Source organism: Erithacus rubecula, assembly GCF_903797595.1.
Source record: "Erithacus rubecula genome assembly, chromosome: 6".
NCBI classification, from domain to species: Eukaryota; Metazoa; Chordata; class Aves; order Passeriformes; family Muscicapidae; genus Erithacus; species Erithacus rubecula.
Genome location: NC_136688.1, coordinates 22,195,244 through 22,205,969, shown reverse-complemented (window position 1 = coordinate 22,205,969; position 10,726 = coordinate 22,195,244). Strand labels below are relative to the sequence as shown.

Genomic DNA, 10,726 nt, shown 5'->3' with positions numbered 1-10,726 from the left:
AAGAAAAAAATGCCTGAATCCTGAGAATTTTAATGACCTGTGAAATGATTTTTTTTTGCTTTGTGCCATGACATGGATATTGTGTACACCCCACAGTGTCCTTGGGAATCTTCTGCTCTGGGGACAGCAGTAATGTGACAAGGGTGCTGTAAATTGTGCACCAGGATTAGCCTGTCTGCTTTTCCCACTGACTCTGAGGGGACACTGCTTGAGAGCACATATTAAACTCCAGGTATTTCAACACAAGGGCTGTTCATGATTTTTTGTGAAGTTGCATGTGGCTCTCACATCTGCTTGACTCCCCAGTAGGACAAAATCCATGTTAGGTAGAAAGGTGTGACACTGCATAGAGGAGGCAGATGATGCTGTGTTTCAATCAAGGACAGAAGAACAGACTCTAGAGAAAAACCCCCGTGTTTCAGCCTTATGGCAAGAGGCTGCTCTGCTGATATTGCAGCAAGACTCTACTTTTAAAAAGTGTCTAACAAATGTGAGCCGTAGGAAACTGCACAGGTACCTGCTAATTGAGCCACTCCACTTGAGAGGCTTTTGAAATGAGTCATAGGTGTAACCAAGTTGTAGGTTCATAACACTGTTTTATTCATAACTCTTGGCTGAGAGACAGAGCAGTGAATTGTGCTTTTAGATGAGCAATGGGCTACACTTTTTAGAAGCCTGAGAAAAGATGCAAAATGATTCCCAGGTCAGCAGAACCTCACCTGCAGGGCTGCAGAGGTCAGCAGAGGTCAGCAGTGATGAGGAGACCTCAAACAGGCAAGAATTGGGTAACCTAGTCAGTCTGGACTCAGCATAAGTTAGGAAATAAGGGCAGCTGCTGCTCACAGAATCAAAGTGTGATAAGAGGCAAGGACTTCATCTGATGGTGAGTTCAGGACTCAGTTGGGTCTTACAGAGCCTGACACACAGTGGGGAGGAATCATGAGGCTTGAAGCAGCAGCAGGAGCCATCCCAGAGGCTCAGTGATTTCTCTGTTGGGGAGCCAGTGTGGCTCACTGTGCTCTCCAGCAGTGGGGAATCTCAATGTATGTCACAATTTCAGGGAAATGAGCAGGTCAGTCACCAAGCAGAGGTGCTGTACCATCCTTTAAACTCACTGACCCTGGCTGTATTCTCATAAGATGAAACTGCCTACAAGCGTGGGCACTTTTCCTTTGAAAGTCATGAAAAATCATGGAGAGTTGGTCCTTAATAAAACATGCCTTATCTCCACTCCCACTATTATTTAAGTTGCCAACATTTAATGAAGCCTCCAAAACTTTTATACAATTCTTATGGGTATTTGAGGACCTAAACTAGTCCTGACTGTATGGTCCCAGTTTTATTCTGCTACATTTGGTCATCTTTTAAAGTTTTCTTGCTGAGAATAACCTTCCATTCCTTGATTTTACTTTGATTTTTTTTTATCTGTCGTCTTTACAGAACTCTGTAAGAACACTGACCTCATGGCACTGCTTTCCTGTCTTCAGCTCAAGTTGGAATATGCAATTTGCATAAGGCAAAACCACCACATGCTCTGTTTAGAAATTTTGGTTAGAAAGAACAGTATAACAGGAAGAGGCTGCAGATGAAAACATGTATCCCACAAAAATCATTAAAAGCAAAACCAATATGTATTTAAATTGCAAGAAACTCTGCTCTAGGGACCCTGGAAACACAAATTCTCTCAGATCAATATCAGAAAAGCAAATGCATAACACATCTCTTGTGGAGAGGGAGAAGACAGATGCAAGGTGCAGAATGCACCTGGAGTAGGGGGTGAGGAGGGTTTCAGTCAACCTTCAGGTGCAAAGAATAAAGCCCCTTCTCCCAGGAGGTGACCTGTTACCCATAAACCAAGTGAAAATGGGAACCTTATGTGCATTTCTCTGCCCCCTTCGGTTTCAGACAGGGCTGATCCTGAGCTCTGTTGGCAGGATGAAGTTAAGCACCTGACCTGATCGTGCAGCAGCATAAGGAAGTGCTGGACAGTGTTTGAAGTATGGTATTTGTTTACTGTTTATATGTTTTACAGATAGAGCTGTGTCTGTCAGGATGTTCTTTTAATCAAAGTTTCTTTTCTCTTGATCCTGTGAGTGCCTGGAGGTGCTCTGTCTCCTGGGACAGGCACTTGATGGTGATGTTACTAAGGCAGGAGTGCCAGCTCTGAATTCTTTTTTTTCTCCTTTAGATGATGAGAATTTGCTAATGTGGTGTGGCTGTTTTGCACAGCTGCTGTGATGCATAATCCTGTTTTAAGTGACTATCTTGTGTCTGCTTTGCATTACAGGAGGCACTAAGCCACTGAATTTCTTTTTGGGCAGACCTGATATGTCAGTCCTGGTGATCAGGCATTTCCAGCCTCATGGTGCATCCACCTGACCTGGAATTCAAAGGCTTGTCTTTGAAGACAACTGTTTCTACCTTGGTCAAAAAGAAGTTTATATTTTGTATGGAAAAGGTGCATATAAGAAACCATAAGAGAACCAGAAATTCTGGCTCTGTTCAGGCTCAGCTGGAAATTAAATACTGCCTTCAAGAAGACCTGAGAGTATACCTGACTCACTGCTTAATTAGTCAAAAAGGCAAAGCTTAGGATTTCAAGTCTACTTTTTTCTTTTCTTCTTGTCTTTATATCTCCTCCCACCTCCTTTTTCAATTTATTTCCTTAATAAAGCAATTTTGTCAGTATTTTTCTTCCTATACCTACCCCTAATTCTAGGCATAGGCAAAATGGAATGTGGTTGCCTAGTTGGCTCCATGCCAGTGTTAGACCTGGCTGCCACTTCCTAGTGCCAGGAGAGGTGTTGGAATGTGGAGGCTGGTAGCAGTGATTGGCTGAGTACAAAATGGTAATGAAAAAATCAATGGAAGAAAAATTTCTCCTTTAAAATGTTTAACTCTGCTTTTCATCCCACCTGGTAGCAATAATAACTAGGCCATATCTTCTCATCTAGTGGTGTTTACATTGCTAAGAATACTCAAATCAACTCTGCTTATAAACTTTTGTCCACTGACAGTCAAGACTAGTTTTACTGGAATTAAAGAAAAGCCTGACTCTGACTCGAATGCCTGTTGGATCTGGTTGTAGCTTGTTAGACATCTATGTCTTAATTTGGGCTCTCATCAAATAAAATACATCCATGGAATCTTCTTTGCAGGATTTTTTAATGTCTAAAACCAGTTTTGGCTATTTAATATCTGAGTGTATCAATGCATCTCAATTTTTTTACTTTTTGGTTTCTTTCTTCTCTTAATAGGGGCAAATGGGGAGAAACCATTAAGTGGTCTTTGGAACATTTGGATTTTCATTTGAGTATTTAGAAAGCTGAAATATAAATGGAAGTGGTGTTACTTGCTTTTATTAAGTTCTAGGTTGCTCACATGAACTGAAATTGCTCATGCCCAGCCTGTAGGCTGGCTAATAGCTTCTGGGCCATATTCCAGGCTTGTCTATCTCGTGTACTGTTATTCCTTTGGTCTTGTTGAACACATTTTGCCTGTGGTCATACTCATCTTAGTTGGTGCAACAGTGAAAGGAATGTGTTTCTCTGAAGGGGGTTGGAAGAGATTGTAAAGATGCTTGTTTAAAGATTTAGCAAGGGTCAATAGGAAGTGCATTTGTCTCCTGCTAAATTTATGATGAGTCCACAGGATCAGTTAGTTGCATTATCTGACAGCCATTGCTTGAACAGTCTGCTGTTTTCCGGGTAGTTTTATGAGTGATTCTGTCCTCAAAGTTTCTGTGCATTTGTGAACTGTAAAGCTCTGTAGCAATGTTTGTGCAAGTTTATTTTCTCCTCCCAGCAATTTTCAAAAGTTGCGCTTAAACAGCAGCAAAATGCTTTTCACTTGCAAACTTCTCACTGGGCAAAGTGAACCTCTAAAAGCAATTCTGTTAGAGGTAGGAATATGATTTATACAAAAGAACTCCAAGTACAGAAAAACCCAAAATTACTCAAAGGAAGCATAACAAATTGCTGCCATAACCAGGATTTTCATTTGTTGACATCTTTTTTTCAAAGTTATGAGATATCTCTTGCCCACTGGCAGCTTCCTCAAGTTGATGTGGCACTCTGAAAATCAGCCTAGACTCAGGTTCTCAGTTTGTAAGTGCATTTCAGAAGGTAGGCTTGTACAAATGTTTATGCTTGGTGTTAAATCAGCAGCAGCCATTGTGGATCAGTTCTCCAAGGTTTTATTCCGCTTATGTTGCTTTTGCAGTTCTTCCTTTTACAACTGCGTAGCTGCCACTGCCCAAATGAGCTGCTTTAACTCTGCACTGGGCTGTGTTATAGGCAGCCCAAACCTCTCTCAGCAGAAGGATGCTCACTTGGTACTTTGGGAACCCTGTTAAATGCAGTAGCAAGCTGCCTGTGGGATTAGGAGGCTGCCTGTCTGCAATCCTGCTGCTGAGAGTGTTGGCCCCTGGATTTATCAGTCGTGGTGATTTGTGTAGTTATGGAAAAGAGCTTGCAGTGTTTATGTTAGAGATGTCATCCTCATCTCTGTGTGTAAATATGTTGCTGCTCCTATTATTCCCCCAAACTGTCGATTGTTCATCTGTCATTTTCAATGATCACACCCACTGAACTCCAGTGTGCAATAAATTACCTTCTAATCAAAATGGGTTCATTTGCCAAATGTTGCAGGAAGCAACCTGGCAGAAATTTATACCTAGCTGATAAGAAATGTCAGAGCTAAATATTCATATGTTAATTACCAGACAAACAATGCTTACATCCACAGAATTCCCTCAATAAAAGACAGAAAGGATTGGTCTAGACAGATCATGTCAGCCCATTTCCACAGTTTATTACAGGACTTCTCTGCCCTTCACTCAATGACTTCTCAGGGCTTGTCCAGATTAATTTTAAAGGAATCAGGTGAGCGAACATTTCACAACTTTTTCTACCCTTGCAATATTTTCTCCTGATGTTCATATTGCATTCCATTTTCCTTAATTTCACTCACATTGATATAAAAGTGTAAATGTTGAATGAATCTCATATTTAAATACTGTGTAAATTTAAAACTTGTGTGCTCTGTAGATTCTGATCTTTTTTGTTTTTGTTTTTTTTTAAATTCTGATGTATGCTATCAAATATAAACTACTGAATTGGAACCTAATGTTACCCCTAAAAAGACTCTGGATTTGTTGTTGCTGTTGTTTTTTTAACAGGATCTAAATGCTTGATTCTTTCAGACAGAAGAAAAGACAGTGTGACAAAGTATTCCAGTGTAACACTTCACATTGAAAAGAGCTGTGCCAAGAGTAGTCTGATTATTATTGCTATTGCTTTGGCCACACAGATATTTCTACCAAAGTGACATGTAGATAATCCAGCAATGCTCAAGAGCTCAGTCAGCACTTCACTACTTCCTTCATGGCTAAACAGGGCCACATCCCCTGATAACTGTGCAGTCCCAGTGCTTCTGTGTGTTTGTCCAGTAAACAGAAGTAGATTGCCACTTTACATCTATTTTGCTGTTTATCAAGTGTTAAGCTGAAGGAACCTGTGCATCTTCCTTCTGTATGAGCTTTTCAGGGGTGTGTGTGTTACACACTGAAGTACAGCACTGTCAATTTGTGCAATGGAATTGTTGTCAGTTCAGATCATCTTTCCAAACAGTGCACTGTAAACTTAGTGGAACAAATGGGTGCATGCAGTCTGAAGGGATGGGAATTATGTATCATCAAAGCCATGAGTGAACTGCTGTGATGTTATTAGATTTTTTAAAGGCATGAAGAGAAGCTTTAGTTGTCGTATTGCATGTTATTGTAAGAGCTGAAAGAAACCTCCAAAAAATTCTATTTTATGCTATTAAAAATGACATTTAGGTAACAAGAGTCTGGAAAATCTTTTCTTTTACCTTTCCCTTTACTCAGACCTAATTGCCTTCTCAGATACTCTTGCTTGTGTAGCTCTTGCCCTCTACTGGAATAAAGGAAACTCAAGCCTGTGTCTCACCATAGGACTTGAAAACTGTGTGCTTACTGTTCCTTAATGGATGAAAGAAGTTTGGATTGAAGTTTGTGTTTGTTTTGACCTAGAAAGCACAGAATATGCACGACTGCCATGTGCATGATTTCTCTCTGCTGACTGGAGGTCAGTTTGCTCTTTGGTTACAACTTTAACAGTTGTGCCCTGTGTTGGAAGACTTTAGATTGTTCTGGTGCTTGGAGTCTGTGGAATACTTGGAACAAGAAGTCCTGTATGAACACCCTTAGGTGGTCATCCCTGACCTCTGTAGTTCACATTCATAGGTGCTGTTGAAATTGTGAGCTGACTCCTTAACCAGCAGCATCTTCTCTCTGTTTGGTTAGACCCAGAGGAAATCACTATTCTGTGTGCTGACCAGGTCTGCAAACCATGAAATGGGAGATGGGCACAGTGGCTGCTCCACTTCAGAAGATATTGATCCTTGCTCATAATGAATTGCAAATAATGACTCAAATTATTGGTCAGAGGAATAATTGTGCTCCTGCCTGTTTTTGTTGCTATTACCTGTAACTCCACCTCACCCCAAATCCTACAGTGATAGGAGCTTTAGCACTTGCAGTTTAGACTTGCTTTGTCTAGAGGGAGAAGTCCAATAGGGACCCAAATGTATCATTCCTTGTTTTTCAACTTCTGTTGGGTGCCCATCCAAGATAAAACTATGGACATATGTAATCTAGCCCATTTCTGCCAATGGTGTTGGGGTGCCTCTGTAAAGCTGCTTCTGGAGCAACAACATGGCTGCAGCTTGTTACTGATGTGGCTGTCTTTGCTTCTGTCACAGTATTGCTGACAACTGCTTTCACTATTTAACCCTCAGCCTATTTTCAGCTCTAGCCATCTCTGCTAGGTAGCTAACTCCCTTGTTGATGTCCTCCTGTCCTATACAACTTCTCTCTCCTTGATCTTTCTCTCGTTCTGTCTCACTCTTCCCTGCCCCATTCTCACTTTTCCCTTTTGCTTGCTGGACTTTGCAAAGATCCTTCCATAAATGAGTGCAGAGTTAGATCCATTCCTTGTCAGAAAAATCTACAGTCCAGCTCTTCTTTTTGGTGTGTCAGAGGTGTAAACACCAAATGAAAATGTTTTCATTTGCATCTGTTTTCTGAAGAAAGTGTTTCATCTCTCTGTCTTAAACTGTGTTCTCAAAAATGAAGTTTAGCCTAAGCCTTTTCAGAAATTACTCTCTTAAATCCTTCTGTGGAGAAGGTGAGAGAGGAAAAATCAATACCTTTACTGGGAGGGAGGACAGGAAATCACTGTGTGAAATCTTGCAAAATCCTACAAACAACTGAGTATTGCCAAGACAATTCTCTGGGTATCATCTGTGCTCCTCAGTAAAGAACAGGCCACAGGAGAGACCAGGTTACCCTTCAAGCAAATAATCCTGGAGCTGGGAAGCAGATGAATTTCTCTCTTCCACCAGAATTAGAAATTTTCCAGTCACTCAGAGCAGGGCAGGAACAGTAAAAAAAATGGGCTGCATGGTAACAGAAGCTGAAACATGCAGCTAGTTAATTAATGTTAAGCTGCTCAAAAATGCAGCCTGGATAATGAACATCGTTAAGGTTGCATGGCCAAGCCTGTCTCAAATATTTCCAGCATGAAGCATGGCCGTGCAGCCTTAATTCATGTGTAACATGTATCCTTCCCAATGTAACCCCTAATTGCATTTCCCCTATGTGGTCCCTCAGTGTAGAATTGCATCAGCCGATGCACAGCAGCTGTCTAACAAAGGGATGAGGCAGGAGCATGGGAAAGGAGAGCTGCTGCTGCTGCAGGCAAGCAAAGTGTACAGATAAAAGGGTATGTCTCAGGACCAGTTTAATATCTTCTGCAATGACACAGGCAGTGGGGTTGAGTGCACCCCCAGCAGAACTGCAGGTGACACAAGCTGAGTGATGGGGTTGACACACCGAGGGATGGGATGCCATCTGAGGGACCTGGACAAACTCAAGAAATCAAGAAGTGGGACCATGGGAACCTCATGAGGTTCAACAAGGCCAAGTGCATGATGCTGAACCTGGGTCGGGTATCAATTCAGGCTGGAGGCTGAAGGGATTGAGAGCAGCCCTGCCAAAAGGACTTGGGTAGTACTGGTGGGAGAAAAGGTTTGGGGTTGTTCAGCCTGGAGGAGAGAAGGCTGCAGGGACACCTTTCAGTACGTAAAAGGAGCTTACAAAAAGCAAATAGTGACAAAAGTTTAGCAGGGCTTTTTGCAATAGAACAAGGGGTAAATGTTTTAAACTAAGAGCAAGTAAGAGATAAAAGACCTTCAGGTGTCCCTTCCAACCCAAATGATTCTATGATTCCATAGTTTAAAAACTGTCCTGGGCAACTCAACTCAACTACTGTTTCTGTGTTACACAAAACCTTTCCTTTCAGTTATGATTAATATTTTTGTGTGTTTTTCACTGAATCTATAGACAGATAAAGTGCAAGAAAATGAAAGAGTTGGATTGCATCATGTGGTGGACTCAACTACACATTTATGGGTCTTAGAGATGTTTGTCTAACTTTCTCTTAAAACCTGGAGTGACAAATCCTCCAAGAAACACCTGCAGCAGGCTATTGCAGTGCTTATTAAAAAAAAAAAATTCCAAGTGTTTTATCTTGAATATTCATCTTGCAATGATGGATAGGACAAGACAAACAGGTTTAAGAGGACATTGAGATCATACTGTTGTAGGGGTTTTGGTGGGGCTTGGTTTATCTTTTCATAGCAGCTTTTTGCATATTTGTAGACTTTTTGCTTCCCTCAGCCTTTTAAAGCTCTATGGTTCTTATCTCTCTAATCTGCTTCTTGTAGGTGATGTGTTTTAGCTTTCTATCATTTTCATTTCTCTCACCTACATGTTCTGTGTCTGAATTTTATTCCTCTAGAAGTGTCTTCCACCAAATGAAATATTCCTAATGAGGTCTTACCAATGCTCAGTGCAATTGAAAGATAACTTCATGTGTCTTGCAGGCTCTTTACAGTGATACAGGAAAGCAGCAATTTGCATTCGTATCTCATCTTGGATTTTAATAGGAACCAAACAGCTGTTCCACTGCTGCTGTTTTCAGAAAAGGATGGAACAGTGTGACTGAAAACTTCCAAAATAATTCAGCTCAAGGGGAAAAAGTGCTTCAAGCCAAGTAAAGGAAGGCTCAGGTAATCTTGAAATAAATTGGCCTCAACTTTACCTATAATAAAGCTGTAAGTAACCTGGGTGTCTGTGCAGACCTTCAGGCAGATTTTCCTTACCATCCCAGGGAAACCTTAAATATCTTTATTGAATGAGTGATCAGAAAGTAGGTACAATGGTATGAGCTTCATCAGCCATTGACTTTAATGGGAACAGATTTAGTTTTCAAAGAAACAGTTTGCCTAGGGAATTGTCATCCTCATGTCTTGCACTATAGGGTGTGGAAGTGTTTTGGTTTTATTCTTTTGAGGTTTCCAATGTAAGCTGACTAAATCAAAATTCCCCTCACATTGGATTGAATGCTGATGAAGATATAATTTAGCATGTTACAGCTGCTTTCAACATAGTGAAGTTATAATGTGTGCCTCTTTCACGTATAAGTAGTATTCTTTACTAAAAAATATATCTTCAGTATTGGTTGGTTGCTATAAACACATCAAATATTATATCCATTATCTGCTTCCCATATTCTGAAAAGCATTTGAATCCTAGTCAACCTCTAGCTCAGAGGCTCAGTAATTCTAATGAATATTTGAAATAAAAAGCAATGACTACTGTCAGCTCTTTCCAACAGGTTTTTGGGTTTGTGTTGACAGGCTGTGCAGGGGGTGCACTGTGGTTCTTAGGTCCTCATCAAGAATTTGCAAAAATCCTTGTAATACTTTACTCCGTGGTTAAAACCTTTTGCTGTTTAATTCTTGGTGTCTGCTTCCAAGTGATTATTTACTCAAAGCCGGCATAAGAAATGGACTTATGTAAAATGTTATCCACAAATTCTGGTGTCCAATTTGTATTAAGCCCCATCAAGTAAAATAGTGAATTAGTTCAGGGTTCTGGATAGTTTGTTGTGGTGGTCAGGCACTGTCAAGCCTTGGCACTGTCAGATTCATTAACAAGATTGCTCTAAGCTGCTAGAGAAACCATTGCATTAATTGTCATCATCAATGTCAAGAGGAATAAGGTCTGAGCTTTGAAATTGGTGGCAAGGGAAAATGAAGGACATAGTCTGAAAGGTGTCTTTACTGCCTCATTCAGAGCAGCAAGTCCCTTTCTCATACCCAGATGTCAAGACAGACTGGATTCGAATAATATAAAGATTAACATTTCTCTGATGAATGTGTTAGACTTCCCAGTGAAGCTTCTGACATCCAGAAACACGAACATCATAGAACCAGATGCAATTCAAGTGGTAGGCTGAATTGATCCCTATGTGTGTAAACACTTCCAAATGCTTCTTTGAATTCTAGTGAATGCTGCTACTTCTAGGAAATTTTGCAAATCTTGGGTAGAACACTTCTTACAGAATGTAGGCTGAGTCTTGCTAGGTAAATGGAACATTTTCCTCCTCCATTTAATTATCTGTTATCCATGTTTAGTTGCTGTCATTGATGTGACTGAGCTGAAGCCATTTATCGTGGTTCTAAGTAATCCTTTATTAACTAATTAAGACAGTGAAGTTCTAAAATAGCTTCAGTATAATCCCAACAGAGAGGGAAGCCATGCTAAAACTCTTACTTTGGTGAGTGAATTGCTGTCAAC

At 40.6% G+C, this 10,726-nt stretch overlaps 1 long non-coding RNA gene across 1 annotated transcript in view; it reads left to right on the top strand.

Moving 5' to 3' along the window:
• The first annotated feature begins 1,917 nt into the window (after nucleotides 1-1,917).
• LOC306803776 overlaps nucleotides 1,918-10,726 on the top strand; it is a 31,682-nt gene continuing 22,873 nt past the window's right edge. The window contains exon 1 of the long non-coding RNA XR_013774692.1: nucleotides 1,918-1,997. This is a non-coding gene — a long non-coding RNA (uncharacterized lncRNA). The remainder of the gene's footprint in view (nucleotides 1,998-10,726) is intronic.